General features: G+C 39.3%; 1 protein-coding gene across 1 annotated transcript in view; it reads left to right on the forward strand.

Annotated features, from left to right (window-relative positions):
• The first annotated feature begins 1,965 nt into the window (after positions 1–1,965).
• The window catches only part of TPST1 (tyrosylprotein sulfotransferase 1), a 144,553-nt gene continuing 123,344 nt past the window's right edge, over positions 1,966–23,174 (forward strand). The window contains exons 1-2 of the mRNA XM_021700537.2: positions 1,966–2,155; positions 3,667–3,695. The gene's annotated coding sequence lies outside the window, so the exon portion shown is untranslated. The remainder of the gene's footprint in view (positions 2,156–3,666; positions 3,696–23,174) is intronic.

A 23,174-nucleotide genomic window follows, 5' to 3' on the forward strand; every position in this document is an offset into this window, starting at 1 on the left:
TATGCACAAAATTGTGTAACCATCACACAATCGATTTTAGGACATTTTCATCAATCACCCCTAAAGGAAACCCCATACCCATTAGCCATCACTTCCCGTTTTCCCCAATCCCCTCAGCCTGAGGCACTTACTAATCTACTTGCTATCTCTATGGATTTGCCTATTTCGAACATTTTATATAAATGGACTTATACCATATGGGGTCTTTTGTGACTATTTTCTTTCACAGTGTAATATTTTCAATATTATAATCCACATTGTAGCATGTATCAGAACTTCATTCCTTTTTTATGGCTAATATTTCATCCTATGGATATACCAAATTGTTTATTAATCAGTTGATGGACATCTGGGTTGTTTTCACTTTATTGGCTATTATGAATAATGTTGCTGTGAGCATTCAGGTACAAGTTTTTGTGTGGACCTCACTTGAACACTACAGCAACTCTCTAAGATACAGATTTTACAGATCTCATTCTGTAGCTAACAAAACATTCCAATGTGGTTGACAGGAATTTTGAATATCTTTATTAGATTCCTGAACCCATGCTTTTTGCAAGCTCTCTTTTGTCTGTCAAGAAGAGGAGGTAAAGCAATCAAAGCATTTATTTGAAGGAGAGACATGGAGTCCACTGAAATTCAAAGTGTGCTCTGAATTTCAAGGATGCAGAAGATCAGGCAAGAGCCACAAGGTTACATAATTCGTTTTAAAATAATTATGATTGCTGCTAGCTGAGTTTAAACTTACTATCTAATACATGACTGACCAGCTGTCAGGTGTTAACATCTTCCATTTCACTGCAAAGTAGAAGGTTGAGTGGAGGAGATGGTGGAATTGAAACTAACAAGCTGCAATTGATGGAGTCGAAAGTTTGAGGTGTTCCCAGAATTGAACTAGGCCCTACTTCCCCAATGTGCTCTCGACTCTAGAGTGACTCTGTGACAATGCTCACTTCATTTTGAATTTTCTTTCACAGTTCACAGAACTGATAATTGCTTTGACAGAACCTGGTGTGGATATGTCAGTAGGAAGGAATCATAAACATCAACTGTTAATTTTCAGTTGGGAAATTTCAGCCCTCCCCCCAATGTCTCTCTTCCCTTCGCCTTTTCTCCAATCCCAGTTTTCACTTCTCTCAAGTATCAGTTCCCCGCCCCTATGGTTGGGACAGAATATCCTATCACTCACTCACACTTTTTTTTTTTTTTTTAAGATTTTTAAAATTTATTTGTCAGAGAGAGAGAGCACAAGCAGGGGGAGCAGCAGGCAGAGGGAGAGGGAGAAGCAGGCTCCCCGCGGTGCAGGGAGCCCGACGCGGGACTCGATCCCAAGATCCTGGGATCATGACCCGAGCCCAAGGCAGACGCTCAACCGACTGAGCCACCCAGGCGCCCCTCGCTCACACTTCTGTGTGGAATGCAATATTGTGTGAATTTGCTATGTGTTCTTGAGTTCTCGCCAATGAGATGAAAGCTCCTCCGCCAGCAGGGGCCACAGAGGTGGTATTCGAAGCAGCGGATATGCAGAAAGAGGACTTCTTGGAAAAAGCTCCTTTTCCTGTAGCGTGCCAGGCTTTCACGGATGAAGGCCGCTCACGTAGGGGTTGGGGCGGCGTGGACCGCACACCAGCCCGGTTCCCCCCCAGCTAGGTCAAACGCGCCGTCGCTAGGGCAACGACCAGTCCAGGCAGGTGGCAGCTCCGGAGCCCTAGTGGGAAGCGCGGGGACGCAGGAACCCCCACCCGACCGCGACGTCAGACCCATCCCGCCCTTTAACGCCTGCTGGACCCCGTGCTACTCCGAATGCCGCCTCCCGCGAGCTGTAGCTAGCGAAAACCACCAATCAGAGAAGCCGACACATCGCCCGGGCCGGGCGTGCAGCAACCAATCGCTGCATACGTGTGATCCCGGGCCCGCCTGCGAGGCTGGCGGCTGGCGCTGAGGCGGCGACGGCGGGAGTTGCTGCTGAGGCAGCCGCGGGCGCGGGTCGCGTCGGCGCTGCTCTGCGGGGCCGGGCCAGGCTGGCTGCAGCTGGAGCCTGGCGGTGAGGGCGGGCTCCCGGGGCAGGCGGAATGGCCCCCACCTAGGGCAGTGGGAGAGGCGGCTGAGCGCAGGATGCTGGGGAGGCGGCGCGGCGGCTCCTCACTCATCCCAGGTAAGGGGGACGCCGCGCTCGCTGTGGCTTGGCTCGGAGCGCCGCCCCGGCCCCGCCGCCTTCCAGTCACCGCCCACCTGGCTCCGGGCCCCGGCCGGCTCTGTCCTGGCATCCCTTGGCCCAGCGTCCCCTCCTGCCCCCACATCTCCCCATCTGCCCCGGGCCAGTTGTCCAGCCCCGCCCCCCTAGCGCGGCGCCCCTCGCCCTGGCGGGCCGGCTGCTGCACCCACGCCCGCTCCCCTTCCCCCAGCGCCTGCGTTTCCCGGTCTCCGCTGCGCGGTCACCCCGCTAGCCCCCGCCGTGGTCGGCCCCCCGCCGCCTCCTCTCTCATCTTCGCTCCCTTCCCTCTCCTCTCCGTCCGCTCTCCTTTCGCGGCGCTGGCACCGTTTCCCAGCCTCTGCAGTCCTTCGGGGCGCCTTCCGTGGATGAACCCCCCCCCCCCCGCAGCCCATCCCGTCGGGATCAGATCAGACTTTTGCCCTCACTTAAACCTGGGCTTCTCTTCCGCAGAATCACCCTCATCCCTGCCTTTTAATGCCATATCCTCCGTACCTTTCAGTCGCCCCCCAACCCCCATGTCCCTTGGGGTTTGCCCTTTTGTTCCCAGATGCCTTCCTCTACCAGCTCACCTCTTCTCCCCTCACTTTCATCAACCACTTCTTTTCCTTTACACTTAAACCTTCAGACACTCTAATACTCTCCTGAATACCAGATCTGTAGTTTTAACATCATAATTCGCCTTTCAGTGAGCTGCACAGTTAACATGTAAAGCGCCTTGCTCAGAACCTGGCACACAGTAGGCCTGCCACACAGTGGGTGCTTATGCGTGTTAGTCTCTTCCTCCTTCCAGGTCTTCGTACTTTCCAGATGGTGGTAGCAAGAGGTCCAGTATCCAGAGGGGTTGGATCCACTGTTGGAAGAGTGGTATGGGAGATGGCAGGACAAATTATTGAACTCCCAAGTGTGAGAAAGAGATTAAATTGTCAGTTTTTACTCACTGCATTTATTCAGGAAAAAAAAGTGAATTTTGCTATTTTTGTGTCAAATATTGTTTTATGTTATTTGGCTTTGTAAAGGATTCTTAGGGAACTTCACAATGTAATTATTCCCTTACACCCCCCCCCCTTCAAACTAATAACATTGTATGTAAGAAGTGTTTTACTTGTTTATCTCTCAGCTGGATAGTACAATTCTGCAGTGAATTTTGATCCTTTAAGAGCCTACGGGAATCGGGTTTAGAATTCTTGGAATCAGATGCTAGAGGGATCAAAAATGCTTAGGAGTGAAAGTTCTAACAAGTTCTGTAAGAGTGAGAGAGTAATTATCTCTCCCTTTCCCCAACACTCTTTCTGGCAATCAGAGGAAGTAGCTACATATTTTTTAAAGTGAAATAAGTTTGACTTTTCAAAATTATAAAAACAATGTTACTGGCCTCAGCCCATTCTTGCCACATTTGCTTTAATGGTCTACAAGCCAGGATGAATCTAAACAGTTGCTTTTTCTTCTCCTAGGATCTCCAGAGCAGACTGGAGAAAATCATGTAAGTGAGCTGCTGGTGCTGTTCTAGACTTCTGGATTCTGACTTTACTCATACTGGCTGGAGATCCTTTGATTTACCCCATAGGATATTCTTATATACTAAAACCTGAATGGTTTTTATAGATTTTTACCGTTCTCCTCTCTTTGTCCTACTCTTGATATTTCTTCATTGCTTATTTTGCAATAAGCAGAAAATTCACAGAAGAAATTGGTGGACTTTAGCCCTGAACTAGTAAGGGTCTATCATTTTTCGTGTGTCTATGCCTGTCTGATTTCTGATCTCCTTTCCTTTTACCAGAGGAAAAAAAGGCCCTCCTTTCTAAGGCTAACATCTTTGATCTCCTCTATATTCTCATTTTTTTCTCCTCCTGCGTGTATGGTCAGGTTTATACCTTCCAGAACAAAAACAAAAAACCTTCTCTTGATGCTTCCCTCTTTTTTCATTTTCTCTGATTAGTGTGGTCTTCCTTAGAGTTTCAGTTTTTGCTCTTTTCTCTGTTCTCTAATTTCCTTGTGTGATTACACTTCTATCATGGCTTCGAATAGCACCTGTATACTTACTGTTTTCAAAGATGTGTATTCAGTGCCCATTTTTCTTGAGTTTCACGTTTTCTTTATTTTCATCTATCTTGTGGATAACTAAACTTGGATACTGAGTACTCCAAACTTGGTTATCTTTTTCTTTCCCTTCCCTCTACTCACATAGCCCCCTCAAGCACATATAAATACTCCTTTTCCTATTTTAGGCCTTCACCCTAGAAACCTTAGAATCCTCTTCTCTCCTCACAGTGAGTCTGTCTTTGCTCATATTGTGTCTACCTGAAATCTTTTTCTTTCTCTCCTCACTGCCAGGAGATTGGTTGAGGCCTGGGTTATGTTTTTCCCAAACAGAGATGGTCATTTCCAGTCCAAGCACTGCTTCATTCATTCATTCATTTACGCAGGCACTACTTTAAAACCACCTGGGGAGCTTTTAAAGGTTAAGGATGAGGGGATGAAGGCTTTCACAGAGATTCTGATTCAGTTGGTTTGGTGTGGGGCCAGACCTTGTCATTTAAAAAATGCTTCCCTGGGCATCTGGGTGGCTCATTCGGTTAAGTGTCTGCCTTCAGCTCAGGTCATGATCTCGGGGGTCCTGGGGTCGAGCTCCACGTTAGGCTCCTGCTCAGTGGGGAGTCTCCTCCTTTCCACCCCCTCTGCTCGTGCTCTCTCAAATAAATAAAATCTTAAAAATAAAATAAAACATGCTTCCCATGTGATGGTAATATGCAGCTAGGGCTGAGAACTGAACTGAGAGCTTGAGGAGGAACTGATAGAACCCTGAGGAATTACAGTATTTAACTCATCATTTAAAAATTAGGATAAATGTCATTTTTGTTGGCATGGTTAGTTAGTTCCTTACTTTCTTGGCACTTGGTATATGTACCTGTTAAAGTACATAACATTTTATTTAAATTATTTCTCGTGGGCCCATTCTTGTCACGACTAGGAATTCCTTGAGGTCTAGGACCGTGCCAGCTGTTTCTTCTGCACAACTCATGACCCTTCTGACAGCAAATATGTGGGCTTTCCCCCTACAGTTCTCCAACTGTCCAGACACCTATTGGGTGTCCTACAATTTAACCCAGTTATGACAACTACCTACCTGGAGTTAGTGCAGACCACACAGATGAAGAACTTAGCCCCCACCCACCTCCTCCATACCCCACTGCTATGCTAGTTGCAAGTCCCAGGTTGTGATGTGTACTTTTGACCAACTGGCTATAAATTGGGGCTTCCCACAACCCCCTCCTCAGGTCAATAATTTGCTGTAATGACTCGCAGAACTCCGGAAAGCTCTTTACTTAACCATTACCTGCTTATTATAAAGGGTATAACTCAGGAACAGCAAATGGAAGAGATGCCTAGGGCAAAGTATGTGGGAAGTGGCATGGAGCCTCCATGAGCTTTCCCTGGGGGCACCATCCTCCCGGCACCTCCATGTGTTCACCAACCCAGAAGCTCTCTGAATCCCTTCAGTTAGGATTTTTATGGAGGCTTCATTATGTAGGCGTAATCATCGGTTGTTGGTGATAAACTCGATCTGCAACCCTTTTACCCCATCCTGAAGTCAGGGGTTGGTTCTTCTGGCAACCAGCCCCCATCCTCCAAGATATGGTTGAAAGGGGCTTATTATGAGTAACAAAAGATGCTCCTCTCACCCCATCAAGAAATTCCAAGGGTTTTAGGAACTCTGTGTCAGGAGCCAGGGATGAAGACCTAATTTATATTCTGTAATAATTCTTATATCACAGTATTGTAATACCTTATTTATCTCTTTGTCACTGCTTTGTACAGTACTTAGTATATTTTAAAAACTTGATAAAAGTTAGTTGAATGAATCAGTTGGTAAATAATGTAAAACAGATCTTGAATTCACGGTTTTGCAAGATGACCATCTGTTTCTTTCTTGACTGATTAACAGGTCACTAGTCATACTTGCATAGTCATTCTTGTTTTAAAAAACACACACTTGTAATAAATTAGAGTGTATTAAGATAAATATTTGCTCTTATGATTTGGTTTTTAACCTGGCTAAGCTAGTACATGATTATAGAGGTTCATTCAGGCTTCCTCTTTAGTAGATACTATTTAAAATAGACTTTATGGATGGTTGAGACATATGTATCTTCCATCTTTTTTAAACAAATAGCTCTGATTTTAGGCTTACAAGCTTTGGAATTTTCAAGTAGAACAAAAACTAAAATTTTGATAAAAGATCTTGAACAGTGGAAGAACTATTTCTTTTTAAGAGAATTAAGAAAGTAGGGAATATGCATTAAGCTATCTACATACATGAATCTCATTGGCATTGGTGTTGGTGAGGGGGGAATCTTTAATTCCCAAATATTTAATTACTGTTATAAGAAAAACCTCATATAATGGTACCGTATATTTTGTAGTAAGTTAGAACTAAGATATAAACTATAGAGTTGTCTTCTTTTGTTCTTTAGTTTTCTTACGATTTTTGTCAGCTGTTTCTCTTTATAGAATTTGTGGTTGACGGTTCCTTACTTTTAGCATTTGAAAATGGTGTGCTACCTTCTTCAGACCTCCATGATTTTAGGTGAGGAATCCTCTGTCATTGGAATTTATGTTTCCCTATAGGTGATGTATCCTTTCTCCTTGGCTGCTTTATTTTGTTTTATTTTATTTATTGATTTTTTAAAAGATTTTATTTATTTGTCAGAGAGAGAGAGAGAGAGCACAAGCAGGGGGAGCGGCAGGCAGAGGGAAAGGCAGGCTCCCCGCTGAGCAAGGGGCCCAATGCGGGACTCTATCCCAGGACCTTGGGTTCATGACCTGAGCCAAAGGCAGACGCTTAACCAACTGAACCACCCAGGCATCCCTCTCCCTGGCTGCTTTAAAGGCTTTTTCTTTGTCCTTAGTTTTCAGAAGTTTAATTATGATATGTCTTGGCATGAATTTGTTTGGGCTTGTCCTATTTGGAGTTCTTAGCTTTTTTTTTTTAATTAATATTTTTTTAAGTAGGCCCCATGCCCAATGTGGGGCTTGAACTCACAACCCTGAGATCAAGAGTTCCATGCTCTACTGAGTGAGTCAGCCAGGCGCCCCTCTATTAGCTTTTTGAACTGTAAGTTTATGTCTTTTGCCATTTTGGATGTTTCAGCGATTTTTAGTATAAATTTTCCTTTTTTTTTTAGAATAATTTTTCGGCAGCTCTCTTTCCTTTCTGTGACTGTGAGAATACAACTCTTAGATCTTTTGTTACTGTCCTACAGTGCATGAGACATTTTTTTCTTCTTTTGTTTAGATTGGGTAATTCCTGTTGTTCTACTTCCAGTTTCAACTTCACTTGTTTTTCTCTTGTATTCAATCTGTGATTGAGCCCATCTATTGACTTTTTTTTTTAAGATTTTATTTATTTATTTGACACAGAGAGAGAGCAAAAGCAGGGGGAGCGGCAGGCAGAGGGAGGGAGAAGCAGGCTCCGCAAGGAGCAAGGAGCCCAACACGGGGCTTGAAGGCAGTTGCTTAACCAGCTGAGCCACCCAGGGGCCCCATCTATTGACTTTTTGTTTGGGTTATTTTTCAGTTCTGTAATTTCCATTTGATTCTCTTCTGTATCTGCTATTTCTGGTAAACTTTATTTTGTTGTTTGTTTCAGTAGTAGATCATTGCTCATTAAAGCATGATGGCTACTTTAAAATCTGTGTCAGGTAATTCTGACATTTGATTCATGTGTGGTATTAGTATATGTTAATTGTCTTTTTTATTCAAGTTGTATTTTCCTGATTCTTGGTATGATTATTGATTTTTGATTATATCCTGGACATTTTTGATATTTTGTTTGAGACTGTGAATCCTTTTTTTTTTTTTTTTAAGATTTTATTTATTTATTTGACAGAGAGAGACACAGCGAGAGACGGAGCACAAGCAGGGGGAGTAGGAGAGGGAGAAGTAGGCTCCCCGCTGAACAGAGAGGCCGATGCGGGGCTCGATCCCAGGGCCCGGGATCATGACCTGAGCCGAAGGCAGACGCTTAACGACTGAGCCACCCAGGCGCCCCGAGACTGTGAATCCTATTTAAATCTTTGGTTTTAGTAAGCAGTCACCCCAAGAGGTTTAGTGTATAGGTCCCAGCCTACTTTTTTTTTTTTGGTAGCAGCTTTATTGAGTTATACCATACATTTGCCCATTTTAGGTATGAAATTTTGTAGTGTATTTACAGAGTTGTGCATTCATTACTACAGTCAATTTTAGAACATTTTCATTACCCCACAAAGAAACTGCATACTCCTTATCTGTTACTCCCAACTGTCCCACTCCATCTCTAGGCAACTGCTGATCTATTTTCTGTTTCTGTAGATTTGCCTGTTCTAGACATTTCATGTAAATGTAAAAATACAATATATACTCTTTTGTTACTGGTTTCTTTCACTTAGCATAATGTTTTTTTTCAATGTTCTTCCATGTGCTGGTTTCTTTGTATCGCTGAATAATATTCTGTTTTATAGACATAATGCTTTTTACTTATCCATTAATCAGTTGATGAGTGTTTAGATTGTTTCCACTTTTTGGATATTATGAATAATGCTGCTATGAACATTTGAGTTCAAGTTTTTGTGTGGACATGAATTGCTGGTCATATGGTAATTCTAGAACCCTAAGTCTAACATTTTGAGGAATTGCCAGATTGTTTTCCGAAGTGGCTGCCCAATTTCATATTTCTGCCAGCAGTGTATGAAGGTTCCAATTTCTTAGCTTCCTCGCTAACACTTGTTATTATCTGACTCTTTGATTCTAGCCATCCTAATGGGATGAAGTAATATTTTGTGGTTTTGATTGCATTTCCCTGATGGATAATGATGTTGAGCATATTTTCATGTACTTTTTGGCTATTTGTATATATTTGGGGAAATCTCTATTCCTTTGACCATTTTAAAATTAAGTAGTCTTTTTATTGTTATGTCTTTATATATTCTAGATACTTAATCAACTATATAATTTGCAAATACAGATGTCCTGTTCTGTCAGTGTCATTTCACTTTCTTGATGGTATCCTTTCAAGCACAAATTGAACTTCAATTTATTTATGTTTTCTTTTCTTGCTTATGCTTTAGGTTTCTTTTGTTGTTGTTAAGTAGGCTCCCTGCCTAACATGGGGCTTGAAGTCACAACCCCAAGATCAAGAGTCACATGTTCCAGCAGCTGAGCCAGTCAGGCACCCCCTTTAGGCTTCATATTTAAGAAACCATTGCCTGATTCAGGGTCATGAAGACTTAATCTTATGTTTTCTTCCAAGAGCATTAGAGTTTCAGCTCTTACATTTAGGTGTTTGATCTTTTTTGTGAATTTTGTATATAGTGTAAGATAGGGGTCTAACTTCATGTTTTTGCTTTAGATGTTCAGTTATCTTAGCACCATGTGTTGAAAAAACCATTCTTTCCTCTGAATTATCTTGGCACCTTTCTCCAGTTGGAATTTTGTCAGGGATTGCATTGACCCTGTAGATCAAGTTGAGGAATATTGCTATCTTAACGGTATTAGTCTTCCAGTCCATGAACATGAAATGTCTTTTCATTCATTTAGATCTCTTTCTTTAAGATTTTATTTATTTGAGAGCGAGAGAGAGCATGAGTGCAAGCACATGAGTGGGGGGAGGGGTAAAGGGAGAAGGAGAAGCAGAGTCCCCGCTGAGTAGGGAGCCCAATGTGGGGCTCGATCCCAACACCTTGAGACTGTGACCTGAGCCAAAGGCAGGCGCTTAAGCAACTGAGCCACCCAGGCGCCCCCATTTATTTAGATCTTCTTAAATTTCTTTCAGTAACGTCTTCTAGTTTTCCATGTACAAGTCTTGCATTATTTTTGGTAAAATTTGTTTTTTAATATTTTATTCTTTTGATGCTATTATAAATGGAATTGTCTTCTTAATTCTATTTTTGGATCATTATTGTTAATATATAGAAATACAGTTGAATTCTGTATATTAGTCCTGTATCTTATAAACATCCCTAACTCATTCAACAGTTCTGATAGTTATTTTAAAGAGTTATTAGGAATTTATATATACATGATATATCATCTTTGATAAGAGATAGTTTCACTTTTTCCTTCCAATCTGGATACCTTTTAATTTTTCTTGCTTAATTGTGTTGGCTAGAACCTCCTATGCAATATTGAATAGAAATGGTGAGAGAAGACATCCAGTCTTGTTGATCTTATGGGGTAGTCATTAAGTATGAAGTTAGCTGTGAGTTTTCTTAGATGTCCTTTTTCATGTTGTTGATGTTCTCCTCTATTTCTGACTTATTCTTTGTGATTATCATGAACAAGTGTTGGATTTTGTTAAGTGCTTTTCCAGTTTCTATTGAGATGATTGTGTGCTTTTTGTCATTTATTAATATGGTGTATGACATTAGTTGATTTTCATATATTGAAACAATCTTACATGCTTGGGACAATCCACCCTTGCTCATGGTTTATGTATGGTCATCCTTTATGTATGTTTCTGGATTTGATTTGCTGACATTTACTCAGGATTTTTGCATTTATATAAATAAATATATGTTTGTAGTTTTTTGCAGTGTCTTTGGTTTTGGAATCAGGGAAAACTGGCCTCATAGAATAAATTGGGAAGTGTTCCCATCTCTTCTATACTTTGGAAGAGTTTGTTAAGGATTGGTGTTCATTCTTAAGGTTTGGTAGAATCCACTAGTGAAGCCATTTGATATTAGACTTTTCTTTACTTGTTATGGCTTTATTCAGAGCATTTCTTTGTGAATTGATTTTAGTACTTTGTGTCTTCTAGGACTTTGTCCACTTCATCTAGTTATATAATTTATTTGATTATAATTGTTTATAGTATTCCCTATAATTCTTTATAATAATTTTTATTTATGTAAGGTTGGTAGTAATTACTGATTTTAGTAATTTGAGTCTTCTCTTTTTTTTTCTTGTTAAATCTAAGATTGTTAATTCTGTTGATCCTTTCAAACAACCAGCTTTTTATTTTGTTGATTTTCTTTATTCTTTTTTCTCTATTGTATTTATTTCACTGTAGTCTAATTAATTCCTTCTGTCTACTGGCTTTGGGTTTAGTTTACTCTTCTTTTTCTGTTTTTCAAAAAAAGGATTTATTTATTTGAGAGAGAGCACATGTGTGTGCAAGCAGGGGGAGGGGCAGAAGGAGAGGGAGAGACTCTCATGGAGATTCCCTATTGAATGTGGAGCCTGATGTGCGGCTTGATCTCACAACCCTGAGTTCGTGACCTGAGCTGTAATCAAGAGTCTGACACTTAACTGACTGAGCCACCAAAGTGCCCCTTTTTTCTGGTTTCTTAAGGTGAATGGTTAGGTTGTTGATTTGAGGTCTTTTTGACTTTTAAAGTTTTAAATTTTTTAAGATTTTATTTATTTATTTATTTTTTAAGATTTTATTTATTTATTTGAGAGAGAGAATGAGATAGAGAGAGCACGAGAGGGGGGAGGGTCAGAGAGAGAAGCAGACTCCCCGCCGAGCAGGGAGCCCGGTGTGGGACTCGATCCCGGGACTCCAGAATCACGACCTGAGCCGAAGGCAGTCGCTTAACCAACTGAGCCACCCAGGCGCCCAAGATTTTATTTTTTAAGGGGGCGCCTGGGTGGCTCAGTTGGTTAAGCGACTGCCTTCGGCTCAGGTCATGATCCTGGAGTCCCGGGATCGAGTCCCGCATCGGGCTCCCTGCTCGGCGGGGAGTCTGCTTCTCCCTCTGACCCTCCCCCCTCTCATGCTCTCTGTCTCTCATTCTCTCTCTCTCAAATAAATAAATAAAATCTTTAAAAAAAAATTATTTTTTAAGTTTACATATCATTGACATATAACATTGTGTGAATTTAAGGTGTACAACAGGTTGATTTGAGATTTTCTTTTTTATAGGTATTTACACTATAAATTTCCCTTATGGCATAGCTCTTGCTGCTTTTGCTACATCGCTTAAGTTTTGTGTTTTTATCTCAAAGTGTTGCTTAACTTCCCTTGGTATTTCTTCTGTGGCTTATTGGTTATTTAGGAGAATGTTCTATAAATTTTCACATACTTGCAAATTTCTCAAATATTTTACCTGATATTTTCTAATTTTATTCTATTTTGGTTGGAGAATGTACTTGGTATGATTTCAGTCCTTTACATTTATTGAGATTTGTTTATGGCCTAGGGAATGTTCTATGTGCATGTGAAAATGATATGAAGCCTAGACTGTTTTATAGATGTTTGCTAAGTCTAGTTGGCTTATAGTATTGTTCAAGTCTCTTTCCTTGATGATGTTTTGTCTGGTTGCTTTATCTGATATCAAAAATAGAGTAATAAATTCTCCAAATATTGTTGTAGAATTATCTCTTTCTCCCTTCAGCTGTCATTTTTTGCCTCTTGTGTTTGGAAGTTCTGTTGTTAGGTGCATATGTATTTATAATTTCTATATCTTCTTGATGGATTTCAGTTTTTATAATTATAAAATGCCCTTTGTCTCTAGTAACAATTTTTATCTTAAAGTGCATTGTGTACAATGTTAGTATAGCTACTGCAGAGTCTTTTCATTATGGTGTGTGGTGTATCTTTTCCTCTTCTTTTGCTTTCAGCCCATTTGGTCATTGAATCTAAAGTATATCCTGTAGGAAACATATTTGGGTGATTTTTAAAGAAGTTTTTATTCAAATTCAACTTAGTTAATATACAGTGTAATATTAGTTTCAGGTGTACAATATAGTGATTCAACACTTCCATGCAACACCGGTGCTCATCACAGCAAGTGCACTCCTTAATCCTCATCACGTATTCAACCCATCCCTGCACCCACCTCCCCTCTGGTAACCATCAGTTTGTTTTCTGTAGTTAAGAGTCTCTTTCTTGGTTTGTCTCCCTCTCTCTTTTTTTCTCTTTGCTCGTTTGTTTTGTTTCTTAAATTCCACATATGCATGCAATCATATGGTATTTGTCTTTCTCTGACTGACTTATTTTACTTGACATAATACTCTCTTGGTCCATCCACATCATTGCGAATGGAAGATTTCATTCTTTTTGATGGCTGAGTGATATTCCATTATGTGTATTATCTTAAACACACACACACACACACACACACCACATCTTCCTTATCTGTTCATCAGTCGATGGACACTTGGGCTGTTTTCATAATTTGGCTATTGTAAATAATGCTGCTATAAACATTGGGGTGCATGTATCCTTTCGAATTAGTATTTTTGTATTCTTTGGGTAAATACCTAATAGTGTGATGGCTGGATTGTAGGGTAGTTCTGTTTTTATCTTTTTGAGGAAACTCTGTACTGTTTTCCAGAGTGGCTGTGCTAGTTTGCATTCCTACCAATAGTGCAAGAGGGTTCTTTTTCCACATCCTTGCCAACACCTGTTGTTTTTTATGTTTTCTATTTTAGCCATCCTGACAGGTGTGAGGTGATACCTTATTGTTGTTTTGGTTTGTATTTCCCTGATGATGAGTGATGTTGAGCATCTTCTCATGTCGTTTGGCCATCTCTATGTCTTCTTTGGAAAAATGTCTGTTTGTGGGGCGCCTGGGTGGCTCAGTCGTTAAGCGGCTGCCTTCGGCTCGGGTCATGATCGCAGAGTCCTGGGATCGAGCCCCACATCGGGCTCCCTGCTCGGTGGGAGGCCTGCTTCTCCCTCTCCCTCTCCCCCTACTTGTGTTCCTGCTCTTGCTGTCTCTGTCTCTGTCAAACAAATAAATAAAATCTTAAAAAAAAAAAAAAAAAAGAAAAATGTCTGTGTCTTCTGCCCATTTTTTAATTGGATTATTCATTTTTTGGGTATTGAGTTTTATAAATTCTTTGTATATTTTGGATACTAATCCTTTATTGGATATGTCATTTGCAAATATCTTCTCCCATTCTGCAGGTTGCCGTTTAGTTTTGTTGATTGTTTCCTTCACTTTATAGAAGCTTTTTATTTTGATGAAGTCCCAATACTTTTTTTTCACTTTCATTTCCCTTGCCTCAGGAGACATATCTAGAAAGAAGTTGCTATGGCAGTGTCAAAGAGGTTGCTGCCTGTGTTCTCTAGGATTTTTATGGTTTCAATTCTTATTTTTGGTCTTTAATCCATTTTGAATTTATTTTTGTATTTGGTGTAGGAGAGTGGTCCAGTTTCAGTCTTTTGAATATTGCTGTCCGGTATTCTCAACACCATTTGTTTAAGAGACTTTTTTCTAATTGGGTGTTATTTGCTGCTTTGTTGAAGATTAATTGACCATATAGTTGTGGGTTCATTTTTGCGTTTTTTATTTTGTTCCATTACCATACTCTTTTGATCACTACAGCTTTTAATATAACTTGAAGTCTGGAATTGTGAACCTCCAGGTTTGCTTTTCTTTTTTCAGGATGGCTTTGGCCACTAGGGGTCTTTTGTGGTTCCATGCAAATTTTAGGATTGTTTGTTCTAGTTCTGTGAAAAATGCTGGTGGTATTTTGATAGGCATTGCCTTAAAGCTTTATATTGCTTTGGGTAGTATAGACATTTTAACAATATTTGTCCTTCCAATCCATGAGCATGGAATGTCTTTCCATTTCTTGGTGTCATCTTCAATTTATTTCATCAGTGTTTTATAGTTTTTAGAGTACAGGTCTTTCACCTCTTTGTTTAGGTTTCTTCCTGGGTATCTTATTGTCTTTGGTGTAATTATAAATGGGATTGATTCCTTAATTTGTCTTTCTGCTGCTTCATTATTGATGTATAGAAATGTAACAAATTTCTGTACATTGATTTTGCATCCTACAACTTTACTGAATTCGTTTTTCAGTTCTTGCAGTTTTTGGGTGGAGTCTTTCAGGTTTTCTATATAGAGTATCATGTCATCTGCAAATAGTGAAAGTTTTACTTCTTCTTTGCCAATTTGGATGCCCTTTATTTCTTTTTGTTGTCTGATTGCTGAGGCTAGGACTTGCAGCACTATGTTAAATAACAGTGGTGAGAGTGGACATCCCTGTTTTGTTCTTGACTGTAGAGGAAAAGCTGTGTTTTTCCCCCATTGAGGATTATATTAGCTATGTTTTTTTTTTCATATATGGTCCTTATTATGTTGGGGTATGTTTCCTCTAAACCTACTTTGTTGAGGGTTTTTATTATAAACAGATATTGTACTGTGTCAGATGTTTTTTCTGCAACTATTGAAATGATTATATGGTTCTTACCCCTTTTTTAAAATTAATGTGATGTATCTCGTTGATTGATTTGTGGATATTGAACTATGCTGGCAGCCCAGGAGTAAATTCCACTTGATCTTGGTGAATGATTTTTTTAATGTATTGTTGGATTCAGTTTGCTAGTATTTTATTAAGAAATTTTACATCCGGGGGTGCCTGGGTAGTTCAGTTGGTTAAGAGCCTGCCTTTGGCTCAGGTCATGATCCCAGGGTCCTGGGATTGAGCCCCGCATCGGGCTCCCTGCTCAGTGGGAGCTTGCTTCTCCCTCTCCCTCTGCTGCTTTCCCTGCTTGTGCTCTCTTGCTTTCTCTCTCTGTCAAATAAAGTCTTAAAAAATAAAAAATTTTTACATGAGGGGTTGCCTGGGTGGCTCAGTCAGTTAAGCATCTGCCTTCAGCTCAGGTCAGGATCCTGGGGTCCTGGGATGGAGCCCTGTGTCAGCCTCCCTGCTCAGTGGGAAGTCTGCTTCTCCCTCTCCCTCTGCTCCTCCCTCTGCCCCTCTCAAATAAATAAATAAAATCTTAAAGAATTTCTACATCAGGGCACCTGGGGTTGCTCAGGCAGTTGAGTGTCTGACTCTTGATTTTGGCTCAGGTCATGATCTCAGGATTGTGGGATTGAGCCCCGCATTGGGCTCTGTGTTCAGTGGGGAGTCTGCTTGAGATTCTTTCCCTCTCTCTCTGTCCCTCCCCCTGCTCACGCATGCACATGTGCACTTTCCTTCCAAAATAAATAAATCTTAAAAAAAAAAAAAAAGAATTTTCACATCTGTATTCATCAGGGATATTGGCCTGTACTTAATCTTCTTTGGTGGGGTCTTTCTCTGGTTTTGGTATCAGAGTAATGCTGACCTCATAGACTGAATTTGGAAGTTTTCCTTTCTTTTCTACTTTTTGGAATAGTTTGAGAAGAATAGGTATGAACTCTTTAAATGTTTGGTAGAATTCCCCTTTGAAGCCATTTGGCCCTGGACTTTTGTTGGTTGGGAGTTTTTTGATTATTGATTAAATTTCTTTGCTGATTATCAGTCTGTTCAAGTTTTCTGTTTCTTCCTATTCCAGTTTTGGTAGTTTATATATTTTTAGGAATTTATCCATTTCTTCCAAGTTGTACAGTTTGTTAGCATATCCTCATACAGTTGTTGCATTGCTGTTGTGTTGGTTGTGATCTCTCTCATTTATGATTTTATTTGGGTCCTTCCTGTTGTCTTTTTGATAAGTCTGGCCAAGGGCTTATCAATTTTACTGATTTTTTTTTTTCAAATAACAAGTTTAATCAATCTGTTCTATGTGTTTTTAGTTTCTATATCACTTATTTTTGCTCTAATTTTTATTATTTCTTTTTAAAAATTTATTTATTTGAGAGAGAGAGCAAGAGCAAGGGGGAGAGGCAGAGGGAGAGGGAGAAGCAGACTCCCCACTAAGCAGGGAGCCTGATGTGGGGCTCGATCCCAGGACTCCGGGATCATGACCTGAGCCAAAGGCAGGCTCTTAACCAACTGAACTACCCAGGCACCCCCGGATGTAAAATTTCTTAATAAAATACTAGCAAACTGAATCCAACAATACATTAAAAAAATCATTCACCAAGATCAAGTGGAATTTACTCCTGACCCTCCCCCCCTCTCATGCTCTCTATCTCATTCTCTCTCTCAAATAAATAAATAAATAAAATCTTTAAAAAAAAAAAGATTTTATTTATTTTACAGAGAGGGCGGGCAGCAGAGGGAGAGGGAGAAGCAGGCTCCCTGCTGAGCAGGGAGCCTGATGCAGGGTTCAATCCCGTGAACCTGGGATCATGACCTGAGCCGAAGGCAGATGCCCAACTGACTGCGCACCCAGGCGTCCCTGATGCCCAGATTTTTATAGAAATCACAAAATTCCAGCTCTGAGTAACTTTGTGTCAGAGGTATAATTTCTCATGACAGAAGTGGAACTTATTTACATGTGAGAGTGACTGTGCTAAAGCCAGACTAAACTGATAAAAACCACAGGAAAGGTTGAGCTAATTGCCATGCTAATTTCTAGCCTCCATATATATCTGTTATCTCTTAGGACCAGCCCTAGTTCTCCATTCTTTTTTTTTTTTTTAAGATTTTATTTATTTATTTGACACAGAGAGACAAAGTGAGAGAAGGAACACAGCAGGGGGAGTGGAAGAGGGAGAAGCAGGCCTCCCGCTGAGCAGGGAGCCCGGTGTGGGGCTCAACCCCAGGACCCTGGGATCATGACCTGAGCCGAAAGCAGACGCCCAACGACTGAGCCACCCAGGCGCCCCTGGTTCTCCATTCTTAATGCCATCTAGGTGAAACCTTCAGGGATTAGCAGAGAGTGTGTAAATGTGCATGTGATGTTCATTAATGCAAATGAAGCACAATGCATACATGGATTTAGAGTTTTCTTCTATCATCTAATTAGATCTAAGATGTTGATAATAGGATAATTCAGAAGCTGGGTATATTTTTTTAAACCATATGCTTGCTAATGAAAGCCTTGTAGCAATAGAACATAGTCTTATATTCACTTTATTTGAACCATACTTGTTAATACATGGTTTTTTGTTCCTGCCAAGCCTAATGTCTGGGTAGCACCATGGAATAGCTGTTGCAGTTTCAGAGTCAGACCTGGGTTCCAACCTGATCAATAATTTTACAAGTATTGATAGATACTTTACATGAGTTATCCTTTTTGAGCTTCAGTTTCCTCCTATGTTCAGTGATTCTAGGACAGAAATATTACTTTACATTCTGATTTTTGCAGTGAGTCTAAGGGATTACAAAAAAGATTTGATTCATTCATCAATGAGAGTGTGAAATAATAGAGGTAGATGAAATAAACTGATCAATAAACAGAATGGATTAGAAGAACAAGGGTCGGGGGGGAACGTGAGTTTTTTAACGTTAGTCTTTCTGAACATAGTGAAAAACTGTATGTTAACATTTGAAATGGAAGGAGAGATCAGTATTCTAATCATAGGAAAATGTTAGGTGTCTGAGGTTTTAGTGAGAAAGAATTGGAGTCACTCAACGCATATTTATTGAGTGCTCAATATGCAAATATCATTTTATGTTATATGCTGTGGGGGAAACTGAAAAGATGATATGGTCAGTGCCTTCCAAGAACTTAGAACTAATTAACTCTCACAGAATCGAGTTACTTTAACTTACTGGCAGTCAAGAAGCCATTGACTTATCAGAAGTCCCTATTTTCAAGAACTTCACAATCCACTGAAGAAACAAACAGATTAGCCATATAAGAAGTAAGATGATGTGGGTAAGTACCAAGGTGCTGTGAAGGACACCTATGTCATATGAGGCAGAGAGCTGTCTGTTAAGCTATATAAGTTAAATATATTAGTATATTAGAAACTAATATTATATTAGTTTCAGGTATACGATACAGTGATTCAACAATTCCATACATCATCCGGTTCTCATCATGATGAGCGCTTTCCTTAATCCCCATCACCTATTTAACCCATTCTTCCCACCCACCTCCCCTCTGGTAACCATCAGTTTGTTCTCTATAATTAAGAGTCTTTTTCTTGTTTTGTCTCTCTCTTTTTCCACAACATAGTGATTTGACAATTCTATGAATTAGTGCTTACAGTGAAAAGTGTAGTCACCATCCACTATATTCGGTATGTTGTACTTTTTACTTCTGTGACTTATTTTATAGATGGAAGTTTCTCCTTCTTAATTCCTTTCACCTGTTTTGCCCATCCCTCCAACCCCCTCCACTCTGGCAACCACCAGTTTGTTCTCTGTATTTATGAGTCTGTTTTTGTTTTTTTGTTTGTTCATTTGTTTTGTTTTTTGTTTCTGTTTTTACATTCCTTGTGTAAGTGAAATTACATGGTTATTTGTCTTTTTCTGTATGATTTATTTCACTTAAAATAATACCCTCTAAAAAATAAAAATAAACAATGCCCTCTGCGTCCATCCATGTTGCAAATGGCAAGATCTCATTCTTTTTTCTGACTACTATTCTATCACACACACAACACGTACGTATACATACTTACATGTATGTATCCCATCTTTTCCATTCATCTGTCGATAGGCTGCTTTTATATTTTGTCTGTTATAAAAAATGCTACAATAAACATAGGGGTGCGTGTTATCTTTTTGAATTTGTGTTTTCATTTTCTTTGGATAAATACCTAGTAGTGCAATTACTGGATTAAATGATATTCTATTTTTAATTTTTTTGAGGAAACTCTATACTGTTTTCCACAGTGATTGCATCTATTTACATTCCCAGTAATAGTGCATGAGGGTTCCCTTTTCTCCACGTCCTCACTAACACTTGTTTCTTGTTTTTTTTGGTAATAGCCATTCTTACTGGTGAGGTAATATCCCATTGTGGCTTTAATTTGCATTTCCATGATGATTAGTGATGTTCAGCATCTTTTATGTGTTTTTTGGCCATCTGTATGGGTTCTTTGGGAAAATGTCTATTCAGGTCCTCTGCCCATTTTTAATTGTTCTTTTTGGTGTTGAATTGTATGAGTTCTTTTTATAGTTTGGGTATTAACCCCTTACTGGATACATCATTTGCAAATATCTTCTTCCATTCAGTATATTGCCTTTTTGTTTTGTTGATGGTTTCCTTTGCTGTGAAAAAAGCTTTTTATTTTGGTGTAGTCCCAGTAGTTTATTTTTGCTTTTGTTTCTCTTACCTGCAGAGACATATCCAGAAATATGTTGCTAAGATTGATGTCCATGAAATTAGTGTTTATGTTTTCTTTTAGATGTTTTATGGTTTCAGGTCTCACATTTAGACCTTTAATCCATTTTGAGCTTATTTTTGTGTATGGTGTAAGAATGTGATTCAGTTTCATTCTTTCGCAGGTAGCTGTCCAGTTTTCCCATCACCATTTATTGAAGACACTGTCTTTTCCCCATTGTATATTCTTGCCTCCTTTGTCATAGATTATTTGACCGTGTAAGCATGGTTTTATTTCTGGGCTCTCTATCCTGTTGCATTCAGATCTGTATGCAGATCTATGTGTCTGTTTTTGTGCCAGGACCATACTGTTTTGATTAGTACAACTTTGTAGTATATCTTGAAATCTGAGATTTCTGATATCTCCAGCTTTGTTCTTCCTCAAGGCTGCTTTATCAGTTTGGGGTCTTTTGTGGTTCCATATGAATTTTGAGATTGTTCTAGTTCAGTGAAATACACTATTAGTATTTTGATAAGGATTGCATTAAATCTGTAGATTGGTTTAGGTAGTATGGACATTTTAATATTAATTCTTCCAGTCCACGAGCATAGTTGTGTCTTTATGTTTGTGTTGTCTTCAGTTTCTTTCATCAATGTCTTACAGTTTTTAGAGTATAGGACTTCCAGTTCCTTGGTTAAATTTACATCTAGGTAATTTATTCTTTTTGGTGCAATTGTAAATGAGATTATTTTTTCTTTCTACTAACTATTGTTAGTGTACAGAAATGCAACAGATTATGTGTATTAATTTTGTATTCTGCAACTTTACTGAATTCCTTTATTGGTTCTCATAGTGTTTTGAGGGAGTTGTTGAGTTTTCAATATATAGAAATGTCCACAAATGGTGACAATATTATGTCTTTCTCACCAGTTTGAATTCCTTTTATTTATTTTTCTTATCTCATTGCTGTGGCTAGGACTTCTAGTACAATGTTGGATGAAAGTGATGAGAGTGATAATCTTTGTCTTGTTCCTGATCTTAGGAGAAAATTTGGTTTTTCATCATTGAGTATGATGTTAGCTGTGGGCTTTTGACATATGGCCTTTATTATGTTCCCTCTAGATCCACTTTGTTGAGTTTTCATCATTAACTGATGTTGTATTTTGTCAAATGCTTTTTCTGAATGTCTTGACCTGATGATACGGTTTTTATCCTCGCAGATGCTTAACTGACTGAACCACCCACATGCCCTGCATTTCTGGATTGAACCATTTTACATCCCACTTGATTGTGGTGAATGATTTTTTTACTGTGTTGTTGAATTTAGTTTGCTAATACATTGTTGACAATTTTTGCATCTATGTTCGCTAGAGATACTGTGTAGTTTTCTTTTTTTGTAGTGTCTTTGTCTGGCTTTGGGTGAGGGTAATGTTGGCCTTGTAGAATGTATTTGGGACTTTTCCTTCCCCTTCTATTTTTGGACTAGTTTGAGAAGAATAAGTATTAAGTCTTCTTTAAGCGTTTGGTAGATTTCACCTGTGAAACCATCTGGTCTTGGACTTTTGTTTGGTGGGAGTTTGTGATTACTGATTCAGTTTTGTTACTATAATTGGTCTGTTCAAATTTTCTACTTCTTCATCATTCAGTTTTGGAATATTTTGTTTCTAGGAGCTTATTCATTTCTTCTAGGTTGTTTTGTTGGCATATAATTTTTCATAGTAATTTCTTATAATCCTTTGTATTTCTGTGGTGTTGGTTGTTATTTCTCCTCTTTCATTTCTCATTTTATATATGAGTTCTTTCTCTTTTTTACTTGAAGAGTCTGGCTAAAGGTTTATCAATTTTGCTTACCTTTTCAAAGAACCAGCTCTTCGTTTCATTGATCTTTTGTGGGTTTTTTGTCTTGATTTAATTACTTTTGCTGTTTATTATTTCCTTCCTTATATTAACTTTGGGCTTTGTTTGTTGTTTTTTTTTCCTCCCCTAATTCTTTAGGTGTAAGTTTTGATTGTTTATTTGAGATTTTTCTTGTTTCTTGAGGTAGGCCTGTACTGCTGTAAATTTTCCTCTTAGAACTGCTTTTGCTTGGGGGCGCCTGGGTGGCTCAGTCATTAAGCATCTGCCTTCGGCTCAGGTCATGATCCCAGAGCCCTGGGTTTGAGCCCCGCATTGGGCTCCCTGCTCAGCAGAAGCCTGCTTCTCCCTGTCCCACTCCCCCTGCTTGTGTTCCCTCTCTCTCTGTGTCTCTCTCTGTCAAATAAATAAAATCTTTAAAAAAAAAAAACAAACTGCTTTTGCTTGGACCATTGTGTTTCCGTTTTTATTTGTATGTATTTTTTATTTCCTCTGATTTCTTCATTGACCTATTGGTTGTTTAGTAGCATGTTGTTAAGCCTCCATGTGGTTGTGTTTCTTTCTTGTTCTTTTCTTGTGGTTGATTTCTAGTTTCATACCATTGTGGTTGGAAAACATGCTCAATATTGTTTCAGTCTTCTAAAATTAATTGAGACTTGTTTTGTGGCCTAACATGACTTATCCTGGAGAATGTTCCAGGTGCACTTGAAAAGAATGTGTGTATTCTGCTGTCTTTGGATGGAATGTTCTATGTGTGTCTATTAAGTCCTTCTGGTCTAATGTATCATTCAAAGCCACTGTTTCCTTATTGATTTTCTGCCTGTATGATCTTTCCATTGATGAAAATGGAGTGTTAAAATCCCCTACTATTCTTGTATTCCTGTTAGTTTCTCCCTTTATGTCTACTAATATTTGCTTAATTATTTAGATGCTTCAGTGTTGGATGCTATATATTCTTGTTGGATTGATACCTTCATTTTTATGTAATGCTCTTCTTTGTTTGTTGCTAAAGTGTTTGTTTTAAAGTCTAATTTGTCTTATATAAGTGTTTCTACCACAGCTTTTTTTCACTTCCATTTGCATGGAACATCTTTTTCTCTCTTCACTTTCAGTCTGTGTCTTTAGGTCTGAAGTGAGTCTCTTGTAAGCAGCATATAGATGGATCTTGTAGTTTTCTCTGTTCCAGTCTTCTCTTGCTTTCTTCCCTTGTGGTTTGATGGCTTTCTTTAGTGTTACGATTGGATTTC

This window comes from Neomonachus schauinslandi, chromosome 5, assembly GCF_002201575.2.
Source record: "Neomonachus schauinslandi chromosome 5, ASM220157v2, whole genome shotgun sequence".
NCBI lineage: Eukaryota > Metazoa > Chordata > Mammalia > Carnivora > Phocidae > Neomonachus > Neomonachus schauinslandi.